Genomic DNA, 22,354 nt, shown 5'->3' on the forward strand with positions numbered 1-22,354 from the left:
CAATTCAGATATAATTTTATCAAATCTGATCTGAATAGATATGTTTGTTGGTAATACGATTCAAACATTTTAGATCCAACTGGATCTTCATAGATCTAATCAGATATAATGACATCAATTCAGATATAATTTGATCAAATCTGATCTGAGTAGATATGTTCGTAAGAAATACGATTCAAGCTTTTTAGATCCAATATGGCATTAAGTGCTTCCTGTACTTTCACTTAGGAACGTTGTTAACCAATAATCGGTACCTAGATTTTGTACCCAGACTTACCTACATTGTAGTACCTACGTATAAACACACAAACCCTACCTTCTCTCGTTCGTTAATCGCAGTTTCGCCGAAATTCTCGACGGGCCTGGAAATTAATTAAAATTCGATCGAAAGAGAAAGATTTTTTTCCATCGTGTACACATTGTGTTGTTTATTCAAGTTAAAATGAAAACTTTCGTCCGATACTCGGCGATTCGTGAAGGCAAAAACACAATAATGTCGCGAATATTTTCCTCTTCTTACTTCCACTCGCCTATAGTTGTTTTATATATAAAAAAATTTCCTTTCAATTTCGTAATTCTATTCGACCCCTCGTATCTCCTGACGGGTTCTTTTTCCCCTTTGTTCGTTCATTATCGTCGAGTAATTTAACATTTTAATACGACCGACGACTTTATGTACATCGAACGAGCTGACAAAGTTGTGTTTGGTTAACGTACACTACACACAAACACTCGTATATACCTACCTACATATAGATTGGGAACAGAGCAGGGTTGAAAACAACGCAAAAACTCGTCGAAAAACAATAACAAAAGCTCGAACGAGCGAGCGAATCTTCCATCGAGGCGCAAAAAAATTGGTCGATCAAAAGAAAAAAAAATCAGTTGTTTAATAAAAAGAAGTTCGTATAATTAATCAGATTTTCCGTCGCTTTGAATTCTCCCCGTGAACTGTGTATATTTGAATGGGAGATGACGCGAGGGGCGGGGGGCAGTTCTTCGCCGTAGGAAGAAAAACAAACAAAGAAATGTGGAATACGCGACGAAAAAAAGTTTAGCTGCTTATAGGGAAATTTCGAAACATTCGTTCGTGAGCCAGAAACTACCCTTAAACGAGGAAAAAAATACATCGCCGATGGTTGCATTTCATCGTTGTGGTGGTCGTCGTCGGTTTTCAATTATTGCCGCAGGTTATTAATGACGATCGTACGGCCAATGCGGTTTTGCGGCGTTGAAACGATAAAAATTGCGATGGCGGTGCGATTTCGATAATATAGTAACATACTACGGTTTGTATCGTCGTAATTTATGTACGTACGAGGTGAAAATTAAGGTATAAAGCGCAGAAAAGGCCGCAACGGATGTCACCGAAAGGGATATCCGGCGCACGATGAAATATTGCTCGCGATTCCTACGTATTAAAGGTCCGAGAGACATTATGCTGCTGGTTTTTGGTTTTGGCGACTGCAGTCGTCGTCGTTAGTTGAATTACTCGAGCGAGGTGAGAAAAATTCTCATCAGGTAAACAAAAAGTATGCATGTGTGTGGATTCTTGATTTGGTATCTCCATGAGCTTGCATGCCTGGTATCGCTCGCTCAGAATAAATACAGAATATACATGATTAAAATTTTCAAACTAATACATACAGCACATAGCCTATGCGCAGAGCGCGAGTGGCCAGTGACTCTCATTTTCAGAATACATAATGACATAACAGCGAATATAACACCCAATAGGTATACAGAGATATAGAGAATTAACTGAAACTATGAAATAAATGCAATAAAACAGCACAGAATTGACAACAATAGACTATCTTTAGAGACAAATAAATAAATAATAATGAAATGAAATGTATTTTTGGAGCAATAAACAAAATATTAATTACATGTATGCTTAACGACACCCCTATGCCAGTAGGCGAGCAGAGTGCCGGTGCAACTGTCACTTAAGAGGCAGGTCATACTCACACTGGATCAATGTTGTCTCCAAGCAACCACAGCCTTAGAGCCTTCCTAAACCTACACCTAGAGGACAACCTAATAGGCTCTGGCAAACTGAGATAAAATGAGACAGACTTGAAGCCAAACGCTGTATGTGGGAGTGATATTTTTTCCAATTAGGTGTTTGTTGAACACCCCTACCATACCTATGGAATCCACAGCCTAGCTCTAGAGAGTATAATTTTTCAAAATAATAATAATAATAATAATAATAATAATAGCCTTTATTTTACAACAGTATTAACAATCTTAAAATTATAACACTGCCATGGCCCTAAGTAAGAGCATAGGCCTCCCCCAACCATATCCATTCTCTTCTGTTCTCAACTTACTATTCTGTGGAAGTGGCTGCATTTTAGTCTGGATTTAATAAATTTTAGTTTCACCCTATCCCTCAATTTTAAGTTCAAAATAGATCATTCCATTCAATTTTGTGTGGTTCAAATTCTGTTTACAGATTTTTTATCAATTGCTTACCTTTGTGCTCCATAAGTCAGAACTGGTTCAATACATGAGTTAAAGATCATACTTTTTTGGTTTTCTGTAAAAGGTCCCTTAAATGATGTGTTTTAATGACCAAAATTCATTTCATGATAGTGCTATTCTTCTTTGAACCTCCCTCCCTTCATTAAAACCTTCATTAAAACCTCCTATGTTTACCTGTTGTCCTAAATAAATAGTTTCTTTTTCACCTTCAATTTATTGACCATCAATCTGTAAGGTAGTGTTATTTTTTGTATTGGTTATTAGTTTTGTTTTGCCAAAAATAAATAAATAGGTAAGTACATAATAAATAAATGAAGTAGATTATCGTGAGAGACAAATGGATAAATTAATAAATAGTAAACAAATGAATATTGCGAGACAAATAACAAGTGAATACACGATAAATAAATGAACACAATTGAAATAATTTAAAAATTAGCAGGAGATAATAGTCTGAAACAAGAAGCAGCAACACCAAATTGGCAACAATATTTAAATTCCAGCAAATTATATCACACAGAAATCAACAATTTATACACACCAGGCAAAACCCTCATTTCTATCATTCCTCCAGTGATTTATCTTTAAATTTTTTCCGGTAAGTCTCTAATTTGATTTTTTCTTTTATCTCTTTGGGTACAGCATTATATAGGCCAGGGAATCTGTTTGGGGCTTGCATGCCGGTTCTCGTAGTACTCTAGTTTGGTTTTTCAGCTACCAATTCTCTCCCCCTGAGGCCAGCTCTACAAATTTTCTCTACTCCAAATTTTTCCTTTCTTTTTTGAACATACGGGGCTGCAGTTAGGGTGTAAGCTTTTTTAAGAGGGAAGAATTCTCAATCTTTTAAATTCATTTTGGGCGGTGTCTCAACGCTCAAGTCCCACTATATCGTTACCTTAATGCCAAATCCGTGTAAGTATGTCCATCAAAAAAAAAATTGTTTTTTTGCATCATTGATAAGACTCTGGGATGCCCTGAATTGAAAATTTTGTATCCGAGTGCTGTAAAAGTGCACCATGAAAGATGCACAAAGCCAACTGATGTTCAATCTGAACTCAACGAACCCTTCCGAGCACATCTGAACCTTATCAGTGATGGGTAAAATCATTTTTTTTTTGATGGACATACACATGATTTGGCATTAAGGTAACGATATTTCGTATTGCCCATTTTTGAAGGTTGTTCAGCCGCACCTCCCCATGCCAAAATTCCACTTATTTTAAAACTGAGTCATATAAAGCAAAGTAGATTTTTTTCAAATGAGATTCTGTGAAAAAGCCTGATAGATAATGTAACAAATAAATTAAAACTGGATAATTTAGACCGCAAATACTCAGAATGACCACCACAAATCAATTTTTAATCAAAAATTATACTTACCCAAATATTTCACCCTGGTTATATAAAAGTGGTTTATTTTTGAATATTATATTATTTACATCTTATCTTATAATTATTTATCCCTGAGGTGAGGGGGCGGGGCCTCTTCCGCAGAAATAATACCAGTACAATCTTAAGTTTGAGGGGAGGGTGATGTAAATTCTAATACTAAATGACAAACTTAATACTAAAATTTAGCTATAAAAACTATGTACAACTTAAACTAAGCCAAGATTGAGAGTGTTTCAATTTTGCTTAAAACTAGGAGTAACCTGCTCAACAGGAGCTCAGTCACAATTATTTTTGCAGTTTACTTTTTTATGTAGAAAACATTGATTCTCCAAGTCTGGAACTTCACGTAGGCCATACTCCATAAATTTTGGTTTTACTGAGATTTGGAGTTAACTTATGGATGGAAAACCACCTCTTCAAAACTGTCATTGTTGCATTGATATTCTATATAATGATGTTAAGTGAATAAGACTGAAATAAGAGAAGCTGTCCTTCCGATCAAATTGAAATTGTCAGAATTCGAACCATTAGGTTCACCAGATGGAGGCATTACTGTGCCCATGAAAACTAAATTTGCGGATAGGGTTTTCAAGTTTAGTAACAAAGAAGTTGCAGAAAGGTGGTCTAATTTATATGTTGACTTTCTAGAAAATCATATAAAGTTTTGGAAAAGATCCGGTGCATGATTAATGTTGTAAACGTAAACAAAGGAAATATTGTGTTCAGTTTTTATTTATTTGTAATAGTTTGCTAAATAACCTGGAACCTGCTATATCGAGTTTAAAGATATCATTAATCAGTGGCGAGGCGTGAATTTTCCTGGTAGGGAAGCAAAAACTCAGTTGAAGTAAAAATTTTCGAGAAATGTGAGTAGGTATATGTACTGCAGAGACAGAATCACATTGAAAAAAACAATCGCAACAATTTCATTAATTATAATGAAATTAAAGCTTTCGTGATTTTTAAATCTAGGTACCTAATTCGTACATGTAACAAAAAAAACAACAAAGAAGTAAAAGTAACATTTACATATTTTAACATTTTGAGAAAATTAAACTTTGTATATTAGGTCAATGCGGCGATCTTTCAAATTTACAAAAATATCAATCACATCATCCATAAAATTGATTTTTTTTTTGGATTTGACTTACATATTCACTTTCAATGTTTATCATATTAATATACATACTATTTACAAGAAAAAGCAAGGGACCCAACACACTACCCTAGGGAACTCCCATTCTTATCTTCCTTTTCTTTCCCACATTTTTTGCTATCTTGACCATCTGTTCACGACCACTTAAATATGAACTTAACCATTTTTGTGTACAATACCACGAAGCCCACAGTTGTTCAATTTGCCCAAAAGTACTTCATGATTGACTGTATCAAATGCTTTTGCAAGGTCTATGTACGCAACAGCCACCCTTTTACCTTGATCTAAGCAGGTAGTTATTTCTTAGATTTTATCATAAAGCGCATCATCACTGTACTTTTATGCTTGAGAAACCCACACTGCCTTTCTCCAAAGTAGTTAAAGTTTCCAAGAAATTTTGTGAATCTTTCTTTCATAATTTTTTCAAATATCTTCGAGGCAACAGGCAACAGAGATATTGGTCGATAGTTTAGTAGTAATTCTGAACTTCCTGATTTATAAAAAATATTAGATAAATGGATGGGAGATAAGTGTCCTCAAAGAGATAACATTTTTGGAAAAATTGTTTTTTTTTCACTCTAACTCCTATATCCAACCTGTTTTATGAAAAATGGCCAGTTTCATTTGAGATTCTGCGTCGACTTACAGGACATTGCCATAAAAATCCAGAACCACTTCTATAGGATTCTACTCGGCGTTTGAAAATTTAAAAATCCCTTATTTCAAGAAAAAAATCGTGTTTCGAAAATATTTTCTTCTCAAATATTTTGCCTCAAAAAACATCGATGGGTAGCGTTTTTGAAACTGGGGAATATTTTGGAGTACAGGAATGCCAATTTTTTTGTCATGATTGCCAATTTCAAAAAATTAAAAAATTTTCTATGTTTTGGGTATTTTTCTTGAATTTTTGAATTTAGCAATAATGACTAGGACATTGGCATCTCTGTATTGGAGAATAATTATTATAAGCAATGCGAAATATGTATTTGGGAGGGAAATATTTTTTTCAAAACGTGAATTTGCCCTAAAATGAGCGAATTGTAAATTTTCAGCTGCTCAGTAGATCTTCTTTTGAAAGTGGTTTTGGATTGTGTTGGCATTGACCTGGACCGATGCAGAATCTCAAATAATATGTTTTGGAAGTGGACAGTTTTTCAAAACAGGATTGAGTAGGTGCTACAGGGAAAACCCACGGGGTTTTTCGAAAATGTCCCCTCTTCTAGGGTCAATATTTCCCTTCCAAGGGACATCCGGAGCCGACATTTTTTCGGAGTGACATCTATCTCAAAATGATGCTTCTAAGCCACATTGAAGTAGACTCTTAGACCTCAAGTCTGACTTCTCTAAGAAGCCGGAGAAAAAAATTGTCGGCCTTTTGGTAACTTGGAAAAAATGATATTTTTTCTGAAATTCACTGTTATAATGAAGTAGACTTTTAGAGATTATAGACCAACATAACGAGGATGTGGTGCTTGATGGAATTGGTGTGTATGGTTATGCACACGTCGTTGTGGTTTATGGGTTCTGAACTGGATCATCTGTAATGACTTCTTTGTCAGATGATTCAGAATCGTGGATAGGAGAAGGTTTACCCAATCCTGAAGGCACGGCTCTTGTTTGGATTGGATTCAGCTCCAGTTTGTGGTGTTCGAGCGCAGGAAAACTTGAAAGACATTGAATAGAAATTTTACAATCGAACCTTAGGCAACATCTCCATCAACAAGGAAAACATTTTTTGAAAATATGTATCTTGAATCCGGAAATCATAGACCTACATGATTTAGTGTTTGATCAAGCAAAATGAGCTGAAAATGTCATTTTCTAAAAATATTCTGGTGTACTTGATAATTACTCAAATATCTATTCAATTTTTCAACTACCTACCTCTAAGTATCGGTACGTCTAGTCGTCTAGTGTAGGTATCTCAATTTCAGTCTTTTGATAAGTTAATAAGACTAATGTGTAATGAGCCTATCAAACTGAAAAATAAAAATATAAGGTTACTTGCTTTTATACTTACCAAATCATATTAATATAACTGGTAAATGAATTTCAAAAGATCGTAACGTGTGATAATTATAAAGAGTGCCTCAAAAGTGAGGATTCCGATTTTCACAGTTCAGAAAGCTTTAGTTTTTTGTAAAAAAAAAAATCAAAAACCAAGCATCCTAGCAAAAAACTAATGACATCATGTCGATTGGAAATTTAATTCTCTACAGTTTTCCTCGACTCCATTTTTCCTTAGAATGCTTTGTTCCGCCTCCCGATCGATTTTTATGAAACTCAGTTTGCAAATTTTTCAAAGTTTCAAAAATTTCCAAACTGAGTTTCATAAACATTGATCTGAAAACGAAATGAAACGTCCTACGAGAAAATTACATCGAGGAGAATTGTAAGGAATTAAATTTCCGATCGACGTTATGTCGTTAGTTTTTGTTTTTTTTTCCTTACAAAAAACTAAAACTTTTTGAAATGTGAAAATCAAAATATTGACTTTTGAGTCATAGCCACTCTGTTTCATTACTGCTAGAGCAAAGCAAGAGCGAAAATTTTTCGAAGAAATGGGTCCAAAAAACAAAATAAAGTCCATATTTGCACTTTCATTTTAAATTTTCGCTCGCAAGGGCGAAGGGGGGTAATGGTCTCCTTCTTCCCCCTTGGCTATGTGATTGGGAGATGCTATAATTTTGGAAAAATAGAAATTCCGAATTCTAATGAAAAAAAAAAAAAAAACGTTGAATAACTCTGAATTTTCCAAAACTATGGTTTTATGCAGAAAATTTGAACTTTTTTTTATTGATTTTATAAATTGTCTGTAATGTTTTCCATTCTTGAAAATTTTTGGAAATTTGTACTCAAAATCAACGCAAGCGAAGCAATCCTTTTGAAAAATTGATAACTCGAAATAAGTAGAATGATGCATATTGCATATTCAATGCGAAAAGTTGATTTTTACGACCTTGCCATTTTCATTTTTTAGCAATACTTTTCAGGAAATGTTTACTTATATTTTCGGAAATATGAGTAGGTAGGTAATTTTGACTCTGAACGAATCGAGGGCAGAAGCTTTCGAAAACTCACATTTTTTCCAAACGCAGTCCTTTTGATTAGAAAAAGGAAAACGCTCTGACATACTCACATAAGTACATCGACCTCAAACAAAATTTATAACGGAACAAAAAATTCTCGTTATTCTCTTATCGTTTTTCGAAATTACGAATTCGATTAACGGTTCGCGAAAATACATACGAGTATAAAATTCGTCGTATCATTCGTAATTCGTAGAATTTCACGCTGAATGGATCGAGTGAGGCGAATAGTATCGAAATAAATGGAAGGCGCGTTTAAAATCGCATCATTCAAGAGGAAAAAACAAGCGAGGCGGTGAGGTAAAGGGAAGTACCTACGCTTATCGAGGACTCAAACCTATAGAGGGAGTGAGAAATGATTAATGTGTCGAATACAGAAATGGAATGGTGAAAAAACCATATCGTACACGTTGATAGATAAGATTGGGAATTTATATAATTATTGTGATACCTACCAACGTGTTGTACTTGTACTTGTACATGTATTATCCTAACGACGATAGTGACGTTTCGTAATTTTTATACGGTTTGAGTCCTTTTTTCTTCTTCGAAATTTTAGTTCAGTTGTGATCGATCATAAGCGACCGATACTTTGATTCGTTTTTCCCATTCGTTCGTGTCATTTTTGGTTTTCGTGGAAAATTTTTCCAGTGATGTTTTACATGATCGTAATCACTAAATGGAGACGTGGTCGAAGAGTAATACACAGTCATGTAACGAAATGCCTTCTTACTAGCAATTCGCGACGTGTACTTTAGCAATGCCATGTATAGAAGATTATCTGTGAAAGTTCGTACAAAGAGTAGAGGTTCGTCACTTAAACGGTAAGTACTTATGTACTGCGTTGGAATACTTACCGGTTCGTATTTATTTTATCATTGTTTCTCTAAAGGATTTTGAAGTTTTCTACGCGAAAGGTCTACTGTGTGTACATTACACTTGACAAATTTCTATTACGATGAGGAAATTAATTGATAAGCGTGGCTTTCTTGAGAACTTCTCACGATAGCTACTTGTATTATAAAAAGTCAGTAGCAGAAAATATACTAGCCAACTGGATATTTATTTTTTCCATTAAACATATGGAAATTTAGTCTTCCTAGTATGGGTGAAATTTGAAACATTTTAGTTTTATTCCCTAAAAAGTTTAGTTCTCTTTATAGCTCTCTGCTTTTTATGTATATTTAAGCAGGTGTATTCAATGGTAGTTTTCATGCTCAATGTGAATAATTCATTCGTATTTTCACATAGGTAGTTTCATCTTGCTTGACAACGATTACGGTGGGGACATTTTTTCAATCGTGATTCATAACCAGAGTGAGATAATATCATTCAGTGATGAATCCATTTCCACGACAAGCGTAAATAGTGACGTAGACAAATTCTTTGATGGATTTTATCAGTGAAATCATAATTTTTCAAAAACGTTTTCTGGTTTGCTATGTTAGAGAGTGATTTAGGTGCCATTTTTTCTCATCAGGTTGGTAACTTTGATGTATTCACGAAGAACGATATATCATTCTAGTTTCCAATGCAAAGTGATTGATAAAAATTGAAAGTGAAAGAAAAATGTAAAAATCTATAAGTGAATAAAAGGATTGAAATTATTACCGGAATTGATCGTTTACTGAGTATCAATCCATTCTTGCACCTTTGCAGGATTATGTTTAGCACTTAAGATGCCATAGTATTTCTCGCTTTTTTTTCCTTTCTGATTTACGAAAAAAATTTGGTATTCCTGATTTGTATTTTCATTTCCTGTTGGGATTAGAAGTTTTAAAATTTTGAAAAAATTCAAAAATGAAAATGAAGATTCACTGTATGTAATTTACAGTCATATATACAATATAGGTAGCAATAATTATAACGAAGAATTCCACTGCTGCTTCTCTTTTCAGAGGTTTCAAACTGCTTGGGTATTCTAAAGTTCTAAGGTGGCTCATTGGCTCGTGTTATGAAGAGTTTTATGAAATTAAAACAACTGGCTGAGTATTCATTGAAGAAAAATCATCACTTACATACAAACGATATATTGATTTCAATTCTGTTATACTGATTGCGTTTTATGCTGCTCGGTTTCACCTCAAAAACCAATGATGGTTCCTATTCAGAGGTACTTCGCTTTTGTTCTCAATTCACTGAAAAGGAAAACATCTCTGTTTTGGGAGCAAGGTCGTCCACAGCTTCCGAGCCCGAATCAGTCTTCCTATGTGGCTTCGTTTTGTGTGGCTAAGACAATGCTGTCTATTCTGCTCCCATATTTGACCCTCCAGTGAGAGACTATCCAGAGAAATGGCTAGCCATGAATGGGGCTGAGTCTAATGTTCTCAAAGTGTGACCATTTCCTAAAAAAAATTTTGTCACTCTTGGGTAGTGTAACCTGTGCTGTTCCTCGGTCACCCTACCCTCTTCTCAAAAGTCACATTTTGGATTTCTAAACTTACACATGAACCATTGACTAAAAATTCAAAACCACTTTTAGACCCTTGTCTGGCGCTTACATTAACGAATCGTGAAAATTATTACAATTTTTCGTCTATTTTATAGCATTTTTCCATCACGGATTTTTTTTTTTTCATGAAAAAATAACACCTCATTATGATAGTGCTCATCAAATTGAAATATCCCAATACACTTTTTTCGCGATCATTTTGATTAAGTACATTTTCAAAATTCGAACTTTTAGTTATTTTGACGAGTGCTCTATGTAGAAAAAAGTGAATTTGGTCAATTCGATCGAAACGACCGTAAACAGTGTGGTAATCGGGATATTTTGATCTGCTGAACACGAATTCAATATAAGATTTTTCGTAAAAAAGATTTTCCACGGTGAAAAATTGTCGAAAATTAGCTCAGAAGTCGTAATTTTTGCGGTCCGGTAATCTTCGAGTGTCATATGGAGGACTAAATGTCACATTGAATTTCAGAGTCAGTGGGTCAGGAAAATTTAGAAGCCTGATTCGCGTTTTTGAGATAGCAGACCGAGAACGTGCCCTGGTTACACTATACCGAAGTGACCAAATTTTTTCTCTAGAAATGACCCCTCGTTGAGACTGTTGAGGACCGTTGCTCTGCCCCCGCCCCCTGTACGGTTGAGAGGGCTCGACATTTTTCTGGGTAGTCTCCATCTCAAAATTCGTCAAAATCCAGAAGGGATATTTTTCTCACTCTACTCGATTGATTATTTCAGAAAATGATTTTAAAAGTGTCAAAATTTTAACCTGTACAAAATTAGGGGCTCTAATGTAAGATTCTACCTTTTTTTTCGAAGTCTTCTGATACCACTTTTCAACTTTTTTTTGTTCCTATCTCTCTAAAAAAAACGAAAATATTGCCAGTACCAAGGTCTTTGCTGTTTACATTTATTCATGCCTTGATTATGGGAAAAATTGTCGAGGAAGTCAACTTCGAGTACATAGGATACTCGAGACTACCCCCAAAAATGTTGGTTTTTTTCCCATAGGCGTACAAAAGACTAAACCAAGGGTTCTCAAATAGAATTCTTTTGAAAAAGTAGTGTTTTTTTGCACATTAGGGTAGTGTCACCAACGCTATAGTTTCGGTTTCAATATCTACGTATCCACCTCAAAGTTCGATTTGAGTTCTCAAACAACCCTCGCGGGTGGATCGCAAAACTTCCGATTTCTTATCAATTTTTTGGCACTTTTTACCATAAAAAATTCAATTTTTCAAAAACCAACGCCAGATCCGTTATAGTGAATTGAAGACGTCGGTTATGATTAATTGCTGGAAGAGCACTGAAAGTTGTATCAGATTTCAAAGTTGATGAGTGACGGGGGAGGGGTGGAGGGGGAGACTCGCATCGTGCTTTTTTGGCAACACGGGCAGGGAGGTGATCCTCTGTGCTACAGAGAAGCTCAACATTTTTCTGGGTAATGGGTATTCTACCCTTACTCAGATTTTATCAATTCTTTCTTCCAAAGTATGGGATTTTTTGCACCATCCTCGAATTTTCTCCTAACAGGGAGCCAAAAATTCGTCATAGGTAAATCATAATCAAACAGAGCGCAGTAAACTAATACCTTACTTACTGGGGTGAAGAAATCGAAGAATAAAAGTTGACTCCAATAGTTTTCCTATCGCGAGACAGAAGAGTGGGTCCTTAAAATAACCCATACGATTTGTCTATACACGTAATATACCATACTTACGTACATTTTACGTATGCTATACGCACAATTGGTAATAATTTCGACATAGCTCTACATCCAGCAGCGAGGATGCGAACTTTTGAGCGACGCCGACGCCAACGCCACCTCCACGCCGCCTCCCAATCGGGCGCATACGAGCCGAGACGAGACGGCGCGCGCGGCGAAAATCACAACTACAGCGTACGTATTTTCGGAAGAAATTTGCACGATAGTCGTACTTATACACTTGTTCTTCAGTCGCGGATTTTTCACGTCGACGGGCACATCGGGTAATTTTCGAGTATCGGTCGCCGACCGAAAATTTCGTCCGGACGCCGGTTTTTTTCTTTTGCGCCAATTTTTCAATTTCAAAAATCGCGGTTTTTTACCTTCGCCTGTGCGAATTTTTATAGTGTAAAGGCGATGAAAATACAATAATTGAGTTTTTCCTTCAATTTTTTCCTCTATTTTGAAAAAAAAATATGTCGTGAATTTTTTATAGCATACTCGTCAATGTCACGGCAGCGTTTACTCGTATAGTATAATCGATGATTGTGTGTGTTCGTGGTTTTCATGTTTTTCACGAGCTTTTACATCGTTGTATTGTATTGTTTTTTTTTTTTCATCCCTCTTCTATAGTCTTACCCTAGACAGTGTGGTGTTACGATAGTGTTGTTGGACGACGTCGGTGACGACATGACGTCGTAGTGACCTGCTGCACAATTTACTCCTCGATTTGTTCTACTACGTGTACGTGTAGTTTACACGACGACAACGATGATGATGTTAATGGTGTTATTATTGTTGCGTTCGGGTGCATTCAACAAGTTCGAACTTTTGTAACGTGGTTGTTTGAATCGACGATTTGGCCGTTGTAAGGTTAGTTGAACCTGTATTTTGGTAAATTATTTTTCAATTTTTTATTTTATTTTTTTGCGTCAATATCTCTCTCTCTCTTTCTCGTCGATGTGGGTGTATAATATCGTGTGTCTCGTGGGTGTCACAAATCGTGCTCTTGTTGCCATTATGTTTCTGCTCTCTCATCTCGGTTGATTATTATTTGGGGTTTCGTCAAAGGTACATATACGATATTTTGTAATATGCTATATGAATATTATTCCACGTTTACTATCGCGTCGACGACGTACTCGTGGATGGAAAAACTCGTCTAAAATGATTTTCCGCTGTCAAAGGAAAGACAAACAACAACGATGCTTTTGAATCATAAATGAGAAGACAATAAAATGTCTTTGAACAAGTCGATGTGAAGGAAGAAAAGGAAGCAGAAAAAAAACTACAGAAAAAATATACTGTACGTGAGATCGTGCAGCAGCAGTACAACGTCGTCGATGACGACAAAGAATACTATCTCTGGCGCGAGTACGAATATCAATTTGAATAAATTTTCGATATATTTTCACATCTTTATTATATGTACGTACGTAACTTACGTCTACGTACAAGTATGAGAGTAATATTCTCTTGTGATGTGTGGATACGTAACATTTCGCTTATTACTCCACCACGACGACGACGTTTCGCGAATCGTGTCGAGAAAACCACCAACACCATCCCCAATTCGCAGATATATATACGAGTAATATCGTTGCATGGATCATTTGCTTATTATGGTTTCGTGTCAAAGGAGCAGAAAGATATATGATAGGAGATGAAGACGAGAGAGGAAAGTGGTCCATTTTGAAAGAATCAGCTAGATACGAATTAAGATGATCTTCGAATGAGTAAGAAAGAACATTGCTCTAGGGAGCTCTTCATCCCCATACTGTAGCTCTTTCTAGGTCGAAATTAAACGTTCCGTAGATAAAATACACGAGTTGTACGTGTGTGTTTTCTCGTACGGTATCGCCAACCTATTTTCTTCTGTATACGCTCGTACTATATGGTACGTAATGCGTATTCGTATTGTTGCGGTAATTGTCTCGAAGTAAATTGTACTACTGTCGATGGTATCGGGTAATTTTTATTCTAGTTGGGAAAATTATCTCGAACTCGAGCCCGAGCCGATCTCATACTCTTCATATAGACAGCAACAACAACTTTGCGGCGGATAGTTTTAAACGGTGGTTTGTTTGGCCCGAAGCTCGCAGGTTAAAAGTTGATTTGGTCGAGTTGCTTTTATGTGTGTTTGACTAGTTACGTATGCTTGTAGATGAAGTCGATATGCTTGCAAATGATAGTTGTTGTTTGCAACTTTTTGAAACTTGTAGAATGCGCTGGCAGAGAGGAAATTGTCGAGCGTGGAGAGGATTAGAGGTGAGAGGAATCGATATCTCGATGTTATCGGAGTCGTGTATTGAGAGGAATGAAGGGAGAGGGGTGTTTTTGGAAATTGGTCTTGATGTGGAGGAACTGAAAAATACGCTGGAAGATGACGAATAATGGTGTGTGGGAAGTTGATTTTTCCGTGTGAATCGATTAGTTGATCGAAATGATCGAATCGACAGCTTCAAGAAGTTTTATACAAACTTGGAATGTTGAAGGAAAAAAAGCTTACTTACTTAGAAAATTTGCAGTGAGAATCTTTTTGCTCTGGCCTCATGTTTTATGCGTGCAGTAAGAAATTGGAAAGAACGAGTTTTCGATGTTGAATACTTTTTGAAAAAGAAAATACAAAATATCGGTCATTCAAGCTCTTGGCCTACCTGATGTCGAGAAAGAACGTCTAGTTTCACACTTTCTGATGTAAGTTTCTTGATATAAAAAATGTATTTATCACTTTGATAGTAAAGCACTAACTTCTACACACAAACAAAAGTGAACAAAATTATGAGACGTATTTACACTTCACAGTCTCCAAATAAATGAAAAAAAAAGTCTTCAAATAAATTTAAAAATTGACAAGTAAAGCACTAACTTCTACACACAAACAAAAATGAACAAAATTATGAGACGTATTTACACTTCACAGTCTCCAAATAAATGAAAAAAAAATCTTCAAATAAATTAAAAAATTGACAAGTAAAGTACTAACTTCTACACAAAAAAAAAGTGAACAAAATTATGAGACGTATTTACACTTCACAGTCTTCAAATAAATGAAAAAAAAAGTCTTCAAATAAATTAAAAAATTGACAAGTAAAGCACTAACTTCTACACACAAAAAAAAGTGAACAAAATTATGAGACGTATTTACCCTTCACAGTCTCCATAAATGAAAAAAAAAGTCTTTAAATAAATTGAAAAATTGACAAGTAAAGCACTAACGTCTACACACAAAAAAAAGTGAACAAAATTATGAAACATATTTAAAAAAACCAAAAACAAAATAAAAATCCATTTTGTGTAAAACTCAAAAACCAAAAATAAAAAATATTTAATCAAAACCAATTAACCAAAAACCAAATATAAAAAATTTAAAATTCAAATCATCAAAATATGTGTAATGTTTTTGACTTTTATGCATTAATTGATTAGTAGAAATGAATACAATAATTAATAATATTAATACTACCCAGAATTAATTGGCATAATGTGATAATTGGCAGAAAAAAACCTGAAAACTGACGTTCGTTACAGTTTCTGTGCAATTGACGATTTTTTTAGGTCCTCTAAAGAATAACAAACGCAACGCTCAGTCTTGGGATAGCCATGTCTCCAAACGTGAATCCAGAATTCGTCAATTTTCTTACATCGTCATTGACGTTCTTGAGATATTGGCACGCGAATTTGTTTTCGTTGCTGAAAATTAACGAATATTAAAAATGCAATTTATCTTTCGTAGGCTCTTTTAAATTAAAAAAAGAATCACATGCCTGTGAGGTTTCCTGATTTGCGATGTAAGAAACAATTTACTGATGAAATTTTTCATCTCAATCGGTGATAAATCAAATCTTTGTACGATGACGTACCTAATGAAAATCTTGACTTTGAATTGGGCGTATACCAGGGCGGATCTCGAAAAGAAAGTCGACAGATTTTGGCCAAATTGAATGAAGGCCTTTAATTTGAGTTGGAAGCCACTTTCGAAAATTTTCAGCTCTGGAGGTGCTCCATAAAGTGGAGATACATATATGAGTCCTCGAGGAGGCTGCATTTTTGAAAAGATCGTAGTTTTTTCGCTCTAGCACCTTACCCAACCTGTTTGGGGAAAGATGACTCAATTCCAGAAGATAGTATTTGAGATTCTGCGTCGACCTAGGTACTCCAAGACCACTTTTAGGATTCTACTGAGCAGTTGAAACTTTCCGAATTGAATTATTTTTAGGTGTAGATTCGTGTTTTGAAGATATTTTTTTTTTACAAAATATGATGCATTAATTATTATGTATTTAGAACATTGAAAAGTATCATTTCGGAAACTGAGGGAATGTATTTCTGAGTAGGTACAGTGTTGCGATAATGCCATTGTTTTGGTGATACTGTGTTCCAAAATATTGGTAAATATTTCCCGAATTTCAGAAAATATATTTTCCAATGTTTTGACATAATTAATGTGTAATATTCGAGAGGAAAATATTTTCAAAACAACACGTGAACTTTCTCAAAAATCATGCAATTTGTAAATTTTCAACAGCTCGGTATAGAATTCTAAAAACGGTCTTGGATTTTAACAGCAATGGCCTAGGTCGAAGCAGAATCTCTAGTGCCATCTTGTGGAACTGACGAACTGACGTGAGTTATTTTCTCGAAAATGCATTCTCTTTTAGGACCCGTATCTCGGATCCAGTGCCACCTCCCCACCTAAAATATTTCCAATGTGACTTTCTACTCGAAATAAATGTCTCCACTGAAGTTGGTCAAAAATCCTTCGTCATTTTTTTCGCGATTTATTCTACGAGCACTTTTAGTTGAAAATAATTCTTCACTATGATGGTATTTGGTACAATTAGATTGAGAAAGTCTACACCTTCGAATAATTGTTATAATAAAAATTTCAGTTCGTAAACGAATATTGTAAATTTCAATAAATCAACAAATTTGCCATTTTGATTCGGCATTCTTAACGTTGACAATCACGTTGCAATTTATTAAAAAAAAAAAACAAAAAACATAAATATGTAACACATTGACAAATTAAACTACAAAAAAAATTAGAAAAAATTCACCTGCACGAAAATTCGCAAAAAAACATATAAAGGAACTTTTGCAATTGTGGTTTGATATTCTTAACAGTGGTTTTTCAGGTGTTTGGACGGGAAATCTTTCGGCCATGTTGAGGTGAAGTGAGCGTTAAGTGATCTGAGGAGCGGCTGAGGTTAGTGTTTAGGGGATATGAGTTGAAGAGCAGTGATTGAAAGTTAGCGACACACAAAAAAAAAAAAAAAAAAAAAAAAAACATTCACAATCACGTTGCAAATTATTGAAAAAAAAAAAAAACACAAATAACACATTGACAAATTAAACTACAAAAATAATTGAAAAAAATTCACCTGGACTAGAACAGCAAATACGTAGAATAATGTGTACCATAATGATCTTGCTTACTCTACGACCTAGCTCTGTTACAAACCCCTCGTACCTTCTCTTAGTCAGTTGGGCGAAACAAGCGTAGGTATCTTTGAATGATGATGAAATCAAAATGTAGAAAATGATGCATCACCATGGATATTTCTTTTCCAATAATTTAATTATTGTACTGAGAAATACCGTAAAATTTGGTAAAAAGGATCAATTTTGATATATCTACGCGTTATTATGAGAATTGCTCCAAAACAAAAAATTGTGAAAAATTCGTTCAAAAGCATTTGGGTGTATCTTTATGTCTGTAGAATCGTAAACCATAATTACTTTTTACACTATTTTGAAGAGGATCGTCGTCGTCGTCGTCAACACGTATGTATTTATCCAATAAGTGATTAGTATTTCAGCTATAATCCAATCAGTGACTAGATATTTGAAATGCTAAGCAATATGCAAAAAAAAATCTATTTAGGAAGCCATTAGCGGATCGGTGATTGGAAGACAGTTTTAAATTTCAGTTTGAACAAGGGTCGGGAAGATTCGTTTTTTTAAATTGTGCAATTCCCCACGAACACATTTCTCCAAGTGCCACAATTGTTGTTAGGAATAGGAACTCGATGGGTTGGTAGTGATGTTTTTTTTGTTTCATGATTTCAAAAGGTTGTTTTTTCAGCAATTTTGAAATTTTTCAATTTTTTTAAAGATTTGATGAAAGAGACGAATATACGCCGATAAATTTATGTCTATTCGATGAAATAAATTATTGGCTATTGTTTTTATTCTTGTGCTTTGATTTATGTTTACATCAAACATTTTGGTGAATCCATATGGCTATTGTTTTTATTCTTGTAAAAACCGCAAAAACTCTCTTGTAATCAGCGATTAGCAGATTTCACCACGATGTAGTGGTGAGGTATAACGCAAATCAGTTTATCATCGGTGGCTTTGTTTCGAACGTCATCGACATGACAAACTTTTGAGGGGGGAGGTTCGTCTTCGGGTGTTTCTGTCGCGCCGAACGTCTTGAAAAAGTGGCATTCGATCGGCACTCGATCCCCGAGAATCTGAAAAAATAATAAATATAGGAACCCTAATTAGTCCGGCATACGACAATAAGAGTAATTGCCAGTTTCCAAAATCTACTGGAGGCTCCAGTAATTTTCAAAAAAGTCGCTGGAGGCTCTAATATGTATGACTTGAAAGTCGTCTTCAGAGGGTGTTAAAATTGGAGTGTAGAGTAAATTTCAGCTTTCCATCTCCATTTGATGAAATTTTGTGAAAATTTAAAAGTTTCAAAAATCTGCTGGAGGCTTCAGGAATTTCCAAAAAGTCGCCGGAGGCTCAATTTGATGGAATTTTGTGGGAATTTCGAGTTTCAAAAATCTGCTGGAGGCTCCAGGAGAACTGCTCAAAACGGGTTGAAACCGTTTCCAATCGATTTGGCATGTCGAAAATAGAGGTATATCCCAAATTTCAGCTTTCTTGGTCAATTTGGTATAATTTTGATTTTTTCCCCTCACTTTTGACCTAAATAATCAAAAATTCACCAAAAATCGAAAAACGCACTTTAGCACTTGAAATTTTGACAGGTGATATATTTTTGCGTGATCTTTCGATCTACCTTTGTAAGGTTTGAGAAATTTTGTGCAAGTTCTATGTTGAAACGCAAAATCTGCGATTTCGGCTGACCTGTCATTGGGCAGGTTTGCTTTAAAATGATATTCCTTAGGATGTCCCCTTTAAGAAAAAAGTTGTCTCAAGATTCTTACCTCGATCCATTCTGCCATCTAGATCGTCGGGTTGGTCAGCGTAAACGCAATCTAATACGTTTCTTCTTCCTACTTCTTTAGTGAATGTAATAAAAATCCTTTTTGTCTGAAAAAAAATTACAATTTAGTACCTAATGAGTCACACAAAACTAGGTAGGTAGGTAGGTATATATACATATATACTTACTCTAAATTTCACCGACAACTTTTTTATTGCCCAACTGCGGGAGGATGGCAAATGTAGCTGATTGATAAAGCTGTCGATTTCATCTTTCTGAAATAGTAAATTATAAAAATAAAATTCTGCTTTAATGTGGAGGTAGTCTCCAGTCGTTTTGAAACAGCGAGGATCACAACCCAATTTTTACAAAAAAACAACACAATAAACTAATGAGCGTTTATTTTAAAAAATAATGAAACAAGATTTTGTAAATTGAAAAAAAAACCAATAACTTCTTTTATATAAAAACTTACCTACCTAAATCTAAAACAAAAAATGAATTCGTTCTATATTCATAATCTTGAGTAACAAATTACTCCAAATGAGTCGGATCAGTGTGAAAGCGGTAGTTTCCTCTTTTGATGCTCAAAGGAGCTATTTTTCTTTCAAGGTATTTAAGAATATGAAGTACTCAATTTCACTGAACCAAAATCTACCATAGGGTCATTCCACGTCAATTGGACCAAGAAGTGGTAGGGGGGTTCGGCGATTTTTTTGAAGTTTTTCCTGTGGAAAGACCTTCCGATGGGATGACCAATGGCTCAAATCGCAGCCCTCTAGCCCATTTTTAAAGGCAGCCAGGCGGTGTCAAAGTTTTCAGTGAACCTAAAATATCATCCATTTCGGCAGTGGATTACTCAATAACCCCGAAACTTACCAAAATGGAACAATTTCCTATAGTTAGGGGTTTTGAAAGGCTTTTTGGCGATATCATAAAAATCAGTGTTGCCACTTTTTTTCGTACAAAAAATTATCTTAAAAAGTTTCAAAATGTAGTTTTCTTATCGTCCCGACTCTCAAAAAATCTGAAAAAAATGTAATATTATGGACAACTTTTCATGCTGAACAACATATTAAAAAATTGGGATGGCATTATGTCGCAAAGACGATTTAAAAAATTCAAAGTTTGCGAAAGAATGCGATTTTTTGATTTAAAACATGAAAAAAAGTTTTGATAGGTGAAGTTGACCCATTTGACCCCTATTTTTACGCATCTGTTGAAAAAGTTGAAAAAACCCAACCCTTTCACTCGATGAAATGAACTCCTCACAAAAAAATCAAAACTCGAAAAGATTCAAAAAATGAACGAATTTTTATTTTTTTGTTGTGAGTGTAATTTTTATCAACTTTTTCATGAAATACGTCAGAAAGAGGTCAAAATAAGACAACTGAATAAATTTAAACTTTCTTTGATGTTTGAAATTGAAAATTGAATTTTTTCGAATTTTGATTTTTTTGTGAGGAGTTTATCTCATCGAGTTAAAATGTTTCATTTCATGATGAATTGCCAATTTTCAAAAGAAAAGGTGAACATGTCTTGTATACTCAGATGTGTTTTCTTCTTCTTTTTAGCCCTTTTTATCAATCCACTGCTGGATGAAGGCCTCCCCAACTTCTTTCCACGAGCTTCGGTCTTGGGCTGTACTCCACCACTCTCCATCACATGTCCGTATCTCATCCTCCCACCTCCGTTTTGGTCTCCCCAGTGCCCGTTTTCTATCTGGTCTCCACTGAGTAGTCTTTACCACCCATCGTTGACCCCCACTTCTGGCAACATGACCAGACCAGCGCCACTTACTCCGCTTAGCTGTCTCCATAATGTCAGTCACCCCTGTGGTCTCCCGAATTTTCTCCACTGTCCATTTGTCTCGCAACGTTATCCCCAGCATTGACCTCTCCATACGCCTCTGCATCTTGATAATTCGATCTTCCAGCTTCTTTGTCAGTGCCCATGTCTCACTAGCATATGAGGCCACTGGGATGATGCATTGATTGGCTACCTTCCTTCTCAGACACATTGGTATTGATTTCTCTCTGATAATTCCTCGCAGTCTCGAGTATGCTGCCCATGATGCCTTTATTCTCCTGGATATCTCCCTGTTGAAATCATTATTCATAGTCATATCTTGGCCGAGGTACACAAATCCATCTACCATTTCAATTTCATCATCCCCCAGCTGGACACACTTTTTATCAGTTACAAACCCATTGCACATAGTCTTGGTCTTCCCTTTATTAATTTTCAGTCCTACTTCAAGGCATGCATCTCTCACCTTGTCCAGCATTCCCTGAAGTTCGTCCATATCCTGTGCTATCAGCACCACATCATCTGCATATGTGACGCGGTGAGCGATACCATACCATATGTCGGCAAAAATTTTTTTCGTTTTATTGTGGTTTCTGGTAGTGTTTTTCTTCCTCTTTTCAATGGTGCAAACAGATTTTCAAAATATTAAAATCTGACAAATTTTCAAAATTTCAAAGTTGCGTATTTTTTGGAATTCAAAAACCAAAATTCTGAGAAAAACGTGTTTGAAAGTTTGGGTTATTTTTGTAACATTTTTAAATTTTTTTTTTTTTTTTTTTGATTTTCTTCATCTTTTAATGGTTTTACATCATAATATTTTTTTTTTTTTTTTTTTTGACATTTTTTTATGAAAAGCACTTTTGTAAAACCGGTTTTTCACCACTAAAACGACGTGTTTGAGATCGGTGGGTACACCCATTCCAAAGTATAGGCTTCATAGTATATGAATCGACAAAAAAAATTTTTTTGATATTTTCTGACTTTTTCCATGAAAACGCGATTATCTCAAAAAAAAGTTTTCCGACATATGGTATGGTATCGCTCACCGCGTCACATATAGCAAATGGGTCAACTTTTC

At 35.1% G+C, this 22,354-nt stretch overlaps 1 protein-coding gene across 2 annotated transcripts in view; it reads left to right on the forward strand.

The window, feature by feature from the left end:
* LOC135835348 (eye-specific diacylglycerol kinase-like) overlaps positions 1-22,354 on the forward strand; it is a 700,104-nt gene that overhangs the window by 65,884 nt on the left and 611,866 nt on the right. The window contains exon 1 of one of the 2 annotated variants that reach the window (XM_065349560.1): positions 12,887-13,157. The exons of the other annotated variant lie outside the window; for it this stretch is intronic. The gene's annotated coding sequence lies outside the window, so the exon portion shown is untranslated. Of the gene's footprint in view, positions 1-12,886; positions 13,158-22,354 lie in introns of those variants that run through there. 2 annotated transcript variants of the gene reach the window in all.

Source organism: Planococcus citri, chromosome 2, assembly GCF_950023065.1.
Source record: "Planococcus citri chromosome 2, ihPlaCitr1.1, whole genome shotgun sequence".
In the NCBI taxonomy this organism is placed as follows: domain Eukaryota; kingdom Metazoa; phylum Arthropoda; class Insecta; order Hemiptera; family Pseudococcidae; genus Planococcus; species Planococcus citri.